The sequence below is a fragment of the Lepus europaeus genome, chromosome 1 (assembly GCF_033115175.1).
Source record: "Lepus europaeus isolate LE1 chromosome 1, mLepTim1.pri, whole genome shotgun sequence".
NCBI classification, from domain to species: domain Eukaryota; kingdom Metazoa; phylum Chordata; class Mammalia; order Lagomorpha; family Leporidae; genus Lepus; species Lepus europaeus.
The window spans coordinates 76,224,923-76,239,115 of NC_084827.1; positions in this window are offsets into that span (position 1 = coordinate 76,224,923).

Sequence of the window (14,193 nt, forward strand, 5' to 3'; positions counted from 1 at the left end):
TGTTATCATCAGGTGAATAGACAGGATCAATGGAGTACTCAATTCTTGAATGCATGTCCACTGTACACCTGGGAATGGCAAAACTGAAAACCTAATTTCAAATAAGAAAATGGCTTTTGATTAGCCATAACATCTACTCCAAACTATCCCAGAAAATAGATGATTAATTGCTGAAAACAAGCTCTAATATTCCACTGAAAAAAATGTTAATAAATACCAAGTTTCTTAGAAAAGCTTGCTATGGGGCTGGCGCTCTGGCATAGCTGGTAAAGCCACCACCTGCAGTGTTGACATCCCATATGGATGCTGGTTCAAGTCCTGGGTGCTCCACAAACCATCCAGGTCTCTGCTATGGCCTGGGAAAGCACAAGAAGATGGCCTATGTCCTTGGGCCCCTGCACCCATGTTGAAGAAGCTCCTGGCTCCTGGCTTTGTTTTGGCACAGCTCTGCCTGTTGTGGCCATCTGGGGAATGAACCAGTGGATGGACGATTCTCTCTCTGCCTCTCTATAACTCTGACTTTAAAATAAATAAATAATCTGAGAGAGAGGGAGAGAGAGAGAGAGAGAAGCTCGATAAGTTTGATTTCTCCCACTCTATACCTATAGAGCTTTAATAATAATAATAGCACTAACATTTATAGGATCCTCGTTATATGTCTGATAAAGTAGCCATAAGCATTTGCAGAATTATTAACTCATGCAATCTTCACAAAAACCTTATTAGGTAGGTGGTAGTATCCACCTTTTTTAGATGAGCAAACTGAGGCCCAGGGAAGTTAATTTGTCCAAGGTCACAGTGAGTAGTACAACCAAGTGTTGAATAGTCTAGCTTCAGAGTTTATTCTCTTAGCTACCACATTCAGAAAATAATCACAGAATTGTTAACATAAAAAAAAACTGCCAAAACAATCAAGTTATTCTCAAATTGTTCAAAAAATACATATTGATAAAGCAAATAAGCAAGTGGTTAACATGTGAGCAAGGTCAATGGGGAATGGGTGTTCTATATACTAGTATTTTTCTTGCTACTCTAATTGGAAATTCAAAAGGTATTCCCTCAAATTTTTAAAAGTGTGTAACTTGAACTTATATGCTCTCAAAACTAATTAGTTCTTCAGACAGAGATATATAAAATTCAGAGAACCTCCAGTTTTCTGTGGTCAAATGTATCTGCATTTGTGAAGGGAAAAAACAAACCCAAACAGACGCCGAGCTCGACAGGCACACAACAGATGGCAGCTTTTATTTGGATGTCTGAAGTTCCCACAGTAAGCTAGAGTTGTGCATTGTGCTAAATGGAACATAGAACAACCCCATGCTTAGTAATTAAATGCAGCCTTTAATATTAGTATTAGCTCTGACACATGGTCATTTGGTAGTTCTGTGCACATCTGAGCTGTGCAGTGTTGGTAAATATTAAGTAATTTCAATGAACTAATGTCAGAATTCAAGTAAATCTGAAAATTTTCACTTAGTCTTAAACTATCACATGGTGGGGAGGGAGTAACGCACATTCAACAACCTAATGGGAAGAAATGGGAAAACAAAAGCCTCACGAGTTTACAAAAAAAAAAAATGTCCTTGGCATCGGAGCTTGCTTTAAGATGACTGAAAAAACAGAAAAACCAACAAAACAAACTTTAATGAAAATCTTAAAGAGTATGGGCAGCAGTTGACTGTAATTTATTTCCTTTCTTTTTCGAATTAAAAAGCAGTGTGCACTTGCCCTTGCCCAATCCTGTGTCACCCCGAGGGCTAAGACAGGTCAGCGCACACACATGTATCAGGAGTTGAGCAGTGTATCCTCCAGGATAAAGAAGAGATCAAATCCGGACATGATGGGGGCCAACAAATTTATGTCCTGTTTCAATGATTTTGATCTGTCATAGGGTCCACTGATTGGGTTTGCTGCTGCCAAAATGGGTGTTCCTGGCATTTAGAGTAGCCTGACCACAAAAGAAAGAATTGTGACAGTGTTAAAAGAACATCTGGGCCGGCGCCGCGGCTCACTAGGCTAATCCTCCGCCTTGCGGCACCGGCACACCAGGTTCTAGTCCCGGTCGGGGCACCAATCCTGTCCCGGTTGCCCCTCTTCCAGGCCAGCTCTCTGCTGTGGCCAGGGAGTGCCGTGGAGGATGGCCCAAGTGCTTGGGCCCTGCACCCCATGGGAGACCAGGATAAGTACCTGGCTCCTGCCATCAGATCAGCGCGGTGCACCGGCCGCAGCGCGCCTACCGCGGTGGCCATTGGAGGGTGAACCAACGGCAAAAAGGAAGACCTTTCTCTCTGTCTCTCTGTCTCTCTCTCACTATCCACTCTGCCTGTCAAAAAAAAAAAAAAAAAAAAAAAGAACATCTGGACTGGCTGATAAATGTAACAATATGCTCCACTGCACTCATAATTAACTAAGTGCAAACCAAAATAATGAGGTTATTTTTCACCTATTGGACCATTAAAGAATATTTTGGGAGTGAATCAATGGATGGAGGCACTCTCTTGCTCTCTCACTTCTCTCTGTAATTCTCTTTAAAAAAAAATATTTATTTATTTATTTGAAAGAGTTACACAGGAAGAGAAAGAGAGGCAGAGAGGTCTTCCATCCACTGGTTCACTCCCCAGATGGCCGCAACAGCCGGAGCTGCGCCCATCTGAAGCCAGGAGCCAGGAGCTTCCTCTGGGGCTCCCACATGGATGCAGGGGCCCATGGACTTGGGCCATCTTCTACTGCTTTCCCAGGCCATAGCAGAGCTGGATCAGAAGTGAAGCAGCCGGGACTAGAACCAGCACCCATATAGGATGCCGGCACTCCAGGCGGTGGCTCTACACGCTATGCCACAGCGCCGGCCCCTGCAATTCTGTCTTTAAAATAAAATCTTAAAAGATTTGAGCACAATCCGACTTGCCCCAAATGGTGGAGTTAGAAATGTGCCAGGGGATTCCAATACAATCCCATCAAGGTGGCATGTACCAGTGCCATCTCACTAGTCCAAGTGATCAATTTCAGTTCACAATTGACCACACTGATAGGTCTAAGAGTCAAAGGGATCACACAAACAAGACTAGTGTCTGCTAATACTAACTGATAGAATCAAAAAGGGAGAGAAGGATCCAACATGGGAAGCGGGATACACAGCAGACTCATAGAATGACAGATGTTCTAAATAACACTCTGGCATCAGAATCAGCCCTTAAGGCATTCGGATATGGCTGAAGAGCTCATGAGAGTATTTTAGGCATGGAAAGGCAAGACACTCTGGAAAAAAAAAAAAGAGGACCTAAATGAAAGATCTCTGCGAGTGAGATCCCAGTGGAAAGAATGGGCCATCAAAGAAGGAGGTATCTTTCTCTGAAGGGAGGAGAGAACTTCCACTTTGACTATGACCTTGTCTAAATAAGATCGAACTTGGCGAACTCAAAAGGCATCCATAGCCTTGGCAACTCATGACTAGAGCCTAGGGAGATTCCTGATGCCATAAACAAGAGTGTCAAATTGTTAAGTCAACAACAGGAGTCACTGTATACGTACTCCTCATGTAGGATTTCTGTCCTTAAAGTGTTGTCCAATGTGAATTAATGCTATAACTAGTACTGAAACAGTATTTTACAGTTTATGTTTTGTGTGGGTGCAAACTGATGAAATCTTTACTTAGTATATACTAACTTGATCTTCTGTATATAAAGATAATTGAAAATGAATCTTGATGTGAATGGAATTGGAGGGGGAGCAGGAGATGGGAGGGGTGCAGGTGGGAAGGAAGTTATGGGGGGGGGGAAGAAGCCATTGTAATCCATAAACTGTACTTTGGAAATTTACATTTACTAAATAAAAGTTTTAAAAAAAAGATTTGAGCAGACACTTAAAAAATTAAAGTCTGATCATACACAGTGCAGGCTACAGGTACTCCTGTGTGAATTTGGTGATATGATATGCCTCATCAATTTGTTAGGAACTTATTTTGCACATAAGTATAGCAACATATGTTCAAGAATATTTACTACATTACTGTTTGTAATACTGAAGACTGAAAATGATCCAAATGAGGCTTTATAGGAGTCTAAAGAATCAAACTATGGTATATACAATGAATACCATGGAGTAATTAAAAAAAAACAACAGTGTTGGTCTAATATGTACTGGCATAGGAACAGTGCCAAAATTTAATGCTGGTTACAATCTATGTTTAATTATTTTCAGTTAAATAGTCTGCTGATATTTGGTTATTTTTGAAAAGATATAAAAAGCACTTAGCTCTGCTAAACCCAGAAGTACATTTCAGTGACATAGTAAAGTTTCCCTCTGCCCACCAGTAAGTGGTTATGCCAGTCAGACATTATGGGTCTAAACTTGGAGCAATCTCTTAATAGATATAACTTTTAAAACATTTCCTGTTATGGTATAACATGCAGTATATGTAATGAGCATATATTAAGTGAACAACTTGATGATTTTTTTTGAAGATTGATTTATTTGAAAGACAGAGGTAAAGAGAGGCAGAGGCAGAGAGAGAGGTCTTCCATCTGCTGGTTCACTTCCCAAATGGCTGCAATGGGGCCAATTCGAAGCCAGGAGCCTGGAGCTTCTTCAGGGTCTCCCAAGTGGGTACAGAGGCTCAAGGACTTGAACCATCTTCTGTTTCTTTCTCAGGCACATTAGCAGGAAGCTAGATTGGAAGTGGAGCAGCTAGTACTTGAATGGATGCCCACAAGGGATGCCGGCACCATAGGCAAAGGCTTGACCTACTACACTACAGCGCTAGCCCCAACTTGATGACTTTATATGTGTAGGTATACCTATATGTTTGTTATCCAGATCACAACATGCAACATTTCAGCACCCCAGAAAATATGCACTTTCCAGGTCAAAATAAAACCTCTCCTTCCATCAAGGTAGCCCCTAGGCTAATTTCTTTGACCATAGATTAATTTTAGCTCAACATGATTTAAAAAAATTTTTTTTATTTATTTCAAAGGCAGAGTTAGAGAGAGGCAGAGGGAGAGAGAAGTCTTCTATCTGCTGGTTTACTCCCCAAATGGCCGCAATGGCCAGAGCTGAGCTGATCCAAATCCAGGAGCCAGAAGCCTCATCCAGGTTTCCTACATGGGTGCAGAGGCCTACGGACCTGAGCCATCTTCCACTGCTTTCCCAGGCCATAGCAGAAAGCTAGATCAGAAGTGGAGCAGCCGGGGCTTGAACTGGCGCCCATATAGGATGCTGGCACTGCAGGGGGCAGCCCTACCAGCTACCCCACAGCGCTGGCTCCAAAACACGACTTTTATAATTAGCATGCCTATAGTAAAAATAAGTCCAAAACTGAAAATAGAACATATTTGCCTTTTTATACCCTGGAAGAACTTCAGAAAATTGTTGTGGAGATGTTGAACTTAACAGAAAGGTGGTACATAAAGGAATGGTATTATATTTTATTTCCTAAAATTATATATACAACAGCCAAAATAGGCACTATATATTTCTTTCCATGTCTCCATGTCTTTTTTTTTTTTTTTTGACAAGCAGAGTGGACAGTGAGAGAGAGAGACAGAGAGAAAGGTCTTCCTTTTACCGTTTGTTCAACCTCCAATGGCCGCTGCAGGCGGCGCTTTGCAGCTGGTGCACCGCACTGATCCGAAGCCAGGAGCCAGGTGCTTCTTCCTGGTCTCCCATGCGGGTGCAGGGCCCAAGCACTTGGGCCATCCTCCGCTGCACTCCCGGGCCACAGCAGAGAGCTGGCCTGGAAGAGGGGCAACCGGGACAGAATCCAGCGCCCCGACCGGGACTAGAACCCGGTGTGCCGGTGCCGCAGGCAGAGGATTAGCCTATTGAGCTATGGCGCCGGCCCCATGTCTTCATATCATCCTGATATTTTGTACCATAATTTAGATGTCTCCTTTTAGAAAACATGTGGTATTATCTAACTAGTATTTTTCATTGCTATTTATTATGTGAAAAGTGTGTGCACTCACGCTTTCCATTTGATGGGAAAGTCAGTTTTCAAAATTGGTAGAAAATAGTATTTATGGGACTACATTTTATTTGAAGTTACAGTTTTCTAAGAAAAGAATTTGCAGTCAATAGATCCTGGCCTTATTCCTTAAGAATCTTTGGAATACTTTATAGGTGATGATGAGTGGTCTACACAGATGGCTGCAAGATGAGAAGATCAGAAAGTGACATAAGTATCTTCACATAGTTTTATTGCTATAAAAATGGATACTAAAAGTTTTGCCTATCTATTTTTTGAAGATTTTATTTAATTGAGAGGTAGAGTTACAGACAGAGAGAGGGAGAGAAAGAAAGAAGTCTTCCATCCTCTGACTCACTCCCCAAATGGCTGCAACAGCCAGAGCTGGACCGATCCAAATCCAGGAGCCAGGAGCTTCTCCCAGGTCTCCCATGTGGGTGCAGGGGCCCAAGGACTTGGGCCATCTTCTACTGCTTTCCCAGGCCATATCAGAGAGCTGGATCAGAAGTCAAGTAGCCGGGACTCAAACTGGTGCCCTTGTGGGATATCAGCACTGCAGGCAGTGGCTTTACTAGCAATGCCACAATGTCAGCCCCACCTCCCTCTCTTTTATTATTATTATTATTTTTTTTTATTTATTTGACAGGCAGAGTTACAGACAGTGAGAGAGAGACAGAAAGAAAGGTCTTCCTTCCGTTGGTTCACCCCCAAAATGGCCGCTATGGCCAGCACTGTACCGATCCAAAGCCAGGAGCCAGGTACTTCCTCCTGGTCTCTCATGGGGGTGCAGGGGCCCAAACACTCGGGCCATCCTCCACTGCCTTCCCGGGCCACAGCAGAGAGCTGGACTGGAAGATGAGCAACTGGGGCTAGAACCTGGTACCCATATGGGATGCTGGCGCTACAGGCGGATGATTAACCAATTGAGCCATGGCGCCGGCCCCCTCCTTCCTTTTTAAAGATTTATTTAATTGAAAAAGTTATAGAGAATGAGGGAGAGACAGAGAAATCTTCTATTTGATGGTTCACTCCTTAGATGGATGTAATGGCTAGGGCTGGGCCAGGCCAGTGCCAGGAGATTCTTCCAGGTCTCCCATGTGGGTGGCAAGGGTCCAAAAACTTGGGCTATCTTCAGCTGCTTTTCTCAGGCCATTGGTAAGTAGCTGGATCAGAAGTGGAACAGCCAGGACTCAAACTGGTGCCCATATGGGGTGCTAGTGTTTTGGGTGGTGGCTTTACCCACATGCCATAACACCAGCCCCTCAACTATTTTCTTTGAAAAAAGTACACACAGGGGCCCATGTTGTGGCATAGCATCTTAAGCAACCTTCTGGGACACCAGTATGGGAGCTAGTTCATGTCCTGGCTACTCCACTTCTGATCCAACTTGTTTCTGATAACCTGAGAAATCACTGGAGGAAAGGCCAAGTGCTTGGGTCTCTGCTACCCAAGTGGGAGACCTGGATGAAACTCCTTGCTCCAGCCTGGTCCAACCTTGGCCATTGTGACTATCTGGGGAGTGAACCTGTAGATGGAAGATCTTTCTGTGTGTGTCTCTCTCTAATTCTGAATTTCAAATAAATAAATAAATCTTATTTTTTTTATTTTTTATTTATTTATTTTATTATTATTATTTTTTTTTGACAGGCAGAGTGGACAGTGAGAGAGAGAGACAGAGAAAGGTTTTCCTTTTGCCGTTGGTTCACCCTTCAGTGGCCGCCGCGGTAGGCGCGCTGCGGCCGGCGCACCGCGCTGATCCGATGGCAGGAGTCAGGTGCTTCTCCTGGTCTCCCATGGGGTGCAGGGCCCAAGCACTTGGGCCATCCTCCACTGCACTCCCTGGCCACAGCAGAGAGCTGGCCTGGAAGAGGGGCAAGCGGGACAGGATCGGTGCCCCGACCGGGACTAGAACCCGGTGTGCCGGCGCCGCAAGGTGGAGGATTAGCCTAGTGAGCCGCGGCGCCGGCAAATCTTATTTTTTTAAAGTACATATGTTAAAAAATTCAAATCAGTATATAAGGCTATAATATTAAGTCTGCCTGCTTGGATCTTACTGTTCATATTATTCCCCAGAGGAAACTTCTATTAATAGCTTAAGTAATTTTCAGAAAAAATTTATGCATATATAAGCAAATATATAATCTCTATTTTTAAATAAGTGGAATCATATTATATTTACTATCCTGCATTTTGCTATTTTACTTACAGTCTTGAATATCTTCTCTGTCAACACATAGCTACCTCATCTTAGAAGTGACCATAAAACACTCTGCTTGATGAACATTGTACCCCAATTTATTATCCATGCTCTGATGGCAGTCAGTGGTTATTACACATGGTTTCTGTTTTTCTAATAAAAGCAATACTACAGTGAACATCCTTGAGGGGAGGTAATTCTCACTGTGAAAATATACTTATAGCATATGTTTGTTTAATTGCCACATTAAAGAATGTTTGGATTATGAAAGATGAAACATGCTGTCAAAGCTTTCTGCTCGTAATATAAAATGTAAGTCAAAGCTATAGCTCTAAAGGTTATATGAGTCTGAAACTCCACCAGCAGGGTGTGAGAACATGATCTCCCCACACCCTGGCCAACACGGTCTAACCATGCTTTCTCATCTCTGTCAACACCATGCCTGAAAACCCTTATTATGCATTTGACATAGATTGTGTTTATCACTGACGAAGCTGAGCATCTTTTCATGTACCTGGTCTTTTTCATTTCTTTTCTTTTCTTTCTTTTTTTTTTTTTAAATTTTTTGCCAGGCAGAGTTAGACAGTGAGAGAGTTATAGACAGTAAGAGAGACAGAGAGAAAGGTCTTCCTTCCGTTGGTTCACTCCCCAAATGGCCGCTACGGCTAGTGCTGCGCCGATCGGAAGCCAGGAGCCAGGTGCTTCCTCCAGGTCTCCCATGCGGGTACAGGGCCCAAGCACTTGGGCCATCCTCCGCTGCCCTCCCGGGCCACAGCAGAGAGCTGGACTGGAAGAGGAGCAACTGGGACTAGAACTTGGCGCCCCAACCGGGACCAGAACCCAGGGTGCCGGCGCCACAGGGGGTTGATTAGCCAAGTGAGCCACGGCACCGGCCTTTCACTTATTTTCAAACTGTATTCTTTACCAATTTTTATTTTCATAAGTTTTCTTATTGATTTTTTTAGGATCCTATGTACACATTAAAAAAATAGCTCTTTGCTAGCATATGTTATAAATATTATCTCCTTTTGATTTTTGATAAATATACGATAACTTTTATGCTGTAATATTTATATGCTCAAAGTTATTATTTTTCTTTATGGCCATTAAATCTTGAGTCTTGCCTATAAATACATTATCATTTCAAAATTAATTTTTTGTAACCCATTATTCTCATTGTTTTCTTTCTGCATGTTTCAATCTGATATCCAAGGAAGGTATCTGGCTCCATCTCATATCCATGGCTAATATCCTCAGGAGCTAACCTGTTGTCCCACCACCAGTTTTGGAATCATTCATCTTTCCCCCCGATTTGGAATGCCCCCTATGTCTCATCTCTGTTCCTTTATGTAATTGGATCTATGTTATGCTCTGTTTTCCTTTATTAATCTTCATATTTGTTCTCTGCTGCCAAACTACTTTAATAACTAGTTTAAAATGTTTTAATATCCACCCCAACTTTATCCTGGCTCCTCTTAAGACATATTTTCATTTGTGAAACTTCATTTTATCTTCTTGGTGTCCCCCACTCCAAGTTATACTGATTTGGAAATTAGATATAATTGACTGCTAAAGATACTAAGTCTTGGGGCCGCCACTGTGGCACAGAGGGTTAAAGCCCTGGCCTGAGATGCCAGCATCCCATATGGGTGCCGGTTCTAGTCCAGGCTGCTCCTCTTCCCATCCAGCTCTCTGCTATAGCTTGGGAAAGCAGTAGAAGATAGCCCAAGTCCTTGGGCCCCTGCACACACGTGGGAGACCCAGAAGAAGCTCCTGGCTCCTGATCAGCTCAGCTCTAACCATTGCGGTCATCTAGGGAATGAACCAGCAGATGGACAAACTCTCTCTCTCTCTGGATCTACCTCTCTCTGTAGCTCTGTCTTTCAAATAAATAAAATAAATCTTTTTAAAAAAAGATACTAAGTCTTTATACCCAGGATATATCTTTTTTTATTATTATTTTAAGCCTTTCATTTTTTATTTGTCATAAAACTGCTTATATTAAAAAGTCAAATTACAAGAATATGGAATGATTATTCTCTTTAGAAAATAAACAGTAAAAAATTTGTAACTTTATTTTGACCTTTTATCTTAAAGGCATTTGCTATTTATACTAACAGGATATATATTTAAGGTAAGACTTATTACCACTCCCAGCCTCAACTGACAAACATTTCCTAACTATTGATCTAGAAAAAAAATGCTTATGCTTATGTACCACAAGTTTGTGACTGCCAAGTTGGGAATCAGTAGTGGATTTTTTTTAAGATTAATTTATTTTATTTGAAAGGCAGAGACACAAAGATCTTCCATTCACTGTGCACTCCCTAAATGGCTGCAGTGGATAGAGCTGGGCCAAGCCAACCAACAGCCAATAGCTTTATTCAGTTTTCTCAAGTGGGTGGAAGAGGCTCAAGTATTAAGGCCATATTCTGCTGGGACATTAGCAGGGAGATGGATTGGAAGTGGAGCAGCCAGGACACATAGTAGTGCCCATATAGGATGCCAGCATTGCAGGCACCAGATTAACCAACCAGCTATACTACAACACCAACCCCAGTGGTGGATGTTTGATAAGAATTTTCTATAGAACACAATTCAGTTAAGGAACACTTATAAGAAACAAAATGTCGGGGCCGGTGCCGTGGCGCACTTGGGTAGTCCTCCGCTTATGGCGCTGGCAACACATATGGGCACCGGGTTCTAGTCCCGGTTGCTCCTCTTCCAGTCCTGCTCTCTGCTGTGGCCTGGGAGGGCAGTGGAGGATGGCCCAAGTGCTGGGGACCCTGTACCCGCATGGGAGACCAGGAAGAAGCATCTGGCTGCTGGCTTTGGGCTGGCGCAGCACTGGCCGTAGTGGCCATTTGGGGAGTGAACCAACGGAAGGAAGACCTTTCTCTCTGTCTCTCTCACTGTCTATAACTCTACCTGTCAAAAAAAAAATTTCAAGCATGATCATGCCTTTAAAACCTGTGAGAAGGAGCTGGTGCTGTGGTGTAGTGGGTAAAGCTGTCGTCTGTAGTGCCAGCATCCCACATGGGCACCAATTCAAGTCCTGACTTCATTTCTTTTATCCAGCTCACTGCTATGGCTGGGAAAGCAGTATAAGATGGCCCAAATCCTTGAGCCCCTGCACCCATGTGGCAGACCCAGAAAAAGCTCCTGGCTCCTGACTTCAGATCTGCCCAGCTCCAGCCATTGCAACCATCTAGGGAGTGAAGCAGCAGAGGGAAGGCTGCCCTGCCCTTCTACCTCTCTGTAACCCTGTCTTTCAAATAAGTAAATTAATCTTTAAAAAAAAATCTGTGAGAAGTAATTTTTTAGGGGCCTGCACCGTGGTGTAGAAGCTTAAGCCTCTGGCCGGCACCATGGCTCACTAGGCTAATCCTCCATCTTGTGGCGCCGGCACACCGGGTTCTAGTCCTGGTTGGGGCGCCGGACTCTATCCCAGTTGCCCCTCTTCCAGGCCAGCTCTCTGCTATGGCCCGGGAAGGCAGTGGAGGATGGCCCAAGTCCTTGGGTCCTGCACCTGCATGGGAAACCAGGAGAAGCACCTGGCTCCTGGCTTCAGATCAGCACGATGCACCGGCCGCAGCGGCCATTGGAGGGTGAACCAGTGGCAAAAAGGAAGACCTTTCTCTCTCTCTCTCTCTATCCACTCTGCCTGTCAAAAAAAAAAAAAAAAGAAGCTTAAGCCTCTGCTTGCAGCAATGGCATCCAATATGGACACCAGTTTGAGTCCCAGCCGCTCCACTTTCAACCCAGCTCCCTGCTAATGGCCTGGGAAAGCAGTGGAAGATGGCCCAAGTGCTTGGGTCCCTGCACCCACATGAGAGACCTAGAAGAAGCTCCTGGTTCCTGGATTCAGATCTGCCCACCTCTGGCTCTTATGGCCATTTAGGAAGTGAACCAGCAGATGAAAGGCTTCTCTTTCTGTCTCTTCCTCCGTGTGTAATACTGCTTCTCAAATAAATAAATCTTTTAAAAAAAATGAAGGAAGTAGTATTTTTTTAAGATTTATTTTATTTATTTGAAAGACAGAGTTACAGAAAAAGGTAGAGACAGAGAGGTCTTCCATCCGCTGGTTCACTCCCCAGATGGCCGGAATGGCTGGAGTTGTGCAGATCTGAAGCCAGGAGCCAGGAGCTTCTTCCAGGTCTCTTATGTGGGTGCAAGAGTCCAAGGAGTTAGGCTTTTACTGCTTTCCCAGCCCATAGCAGAGAGCTGGATCAGAAGTGGAGCAGCCGGGACTAGGGTGCACCCATATGGGATGCCGGCACTTCAGGACAGGGTGTTAACTTGCTGCGCCACAGTGCCAGCCCCAGGAAGTAGTATTTTTAGAAAACAATTTTTCAGCTCCCTGGAAACACTATAGAGATCAAATAAGTTTTGTATTGTTTTTCACTTGACAGGGAAAGAAACAGAACTTTATCCTCTGGTACAGTATACAAATTCCCACAACAGCTGGACTTAGTCTGACTGAAGCTGAGATCCAGGAACTCAATCCTGGTCTCCCTAGTGAATGGCAGGAACCAAGGCCATCCTTGCTGCCACCCAGAGGACTCATTTATTACAGGAAGCTGGAATCAGGAGCTGAGTCAAGACCTGAACCCATGTACTACAACATGGGATGCAGGCATCCCAAGCAGTGCCAACTGGTACTTCACACACCTACCCCGAGCCGAGTGGTTCTTCAGTGTTTTCACACTGACACTGTCTCAGCACACTCAAGGGGATTGAAAAGACGACATCCTTCTCGTCTCCTACCACTGCTCTGGATAAGTTCTTTGAATGTGTAACTACAGGCAGCAGATACATTTTCCATTGCTGTCTCCCAATGTGCTTCCCAATGACAAGACATAGTGCCCAGCCTCAAGAAGCTGATGGCACAGAAATATGCACTTCCAGTATAATGTGGCTCAGTTACAGAGGGGGATATTTACAACCAAAACAGAGGAAGAAGTTTCTGCCTGGGACACTCGAACTTAAGAAGCCATTTGCTCTCCAGAGGAGAAAGTTCATTATTTCAACTGAGACTTGAAGGCAATTTCAGAAGAACATCCTAGGCAGAAGGCATAACACTTGCAAAGACACAGAGGAATATGGGCTAGTGGAGGACCTACAGGCAGCTCAGAAGTATCACAGATTGGGAGAAGAGGAAGAGAAATAGGCTAAATGGGCCAAGATCAGATCATGTGGGACTCCTTAGGGTCATACGATAGATGGGGTGAGCATTTGGCACAGTGGGTAAGATGCCCTTTGAGATGCCCAATCCCATATCAGAGTGCCTGGATTTGATTCCCAGCTCTGCTACCTACTCCAGCTTCCTGCATATGGGCACCGTGGGGAACTGCAGGTGATGGCTCAAGTACCTGAGTTCCCGCCACCTCTTGGGAGGCCTGAATTGAGTTCTAGGTGTCTGGCTATGAGCTGGTGCAGCCCCAGCTGATCCATGAATTTAAGGAGTGAACCAGTGGATGAAGATCTCCCTCATCTTACCTCTGATTCTCTGCCTTTCAAATAAGTAAAAACAAAGTGCTCTGATAGGAGAGCCAGGGATGACGTAAAAGGTGGCACTGGTGGGGTTTGGGGTAGGGAACTGAGGATGGATCAGATGCCATCTCTGCATGTTAACAGCATCTACCCCAGGGAATATAAAGCAGGCGGATGGTTCCAGTCCTGGCTGCTCCACTTCCAATCTGGCTCTCTGATGTGGCCTGGGAAAGCAGTTGAAGATCCACCCGTGTGGGAAACCCAGTAGAGGCTCCTGGCTCCAGGCTTGGGATCGGCGCAGCTCTAGCCATTGCAGCCAGCTGGGGAGTGAACCATTTGATGCAAGATCTCTCTCTCTCTCTTTCTGCCTCTCCTCTCTGTGTAACTCTTTCTAATAAATAAATAAATCTTAAAAAAAAAAGCAGGGAGAAAGCCTTGCTCTGGCAGGAAGCTTGGTAAGAGCCCCAAGTGGCTTGTGTGGCTGCCTCGCTTCTGATGCACCCACCTTCTCACAGACAGACAACAGTAGGAGATAGGACAC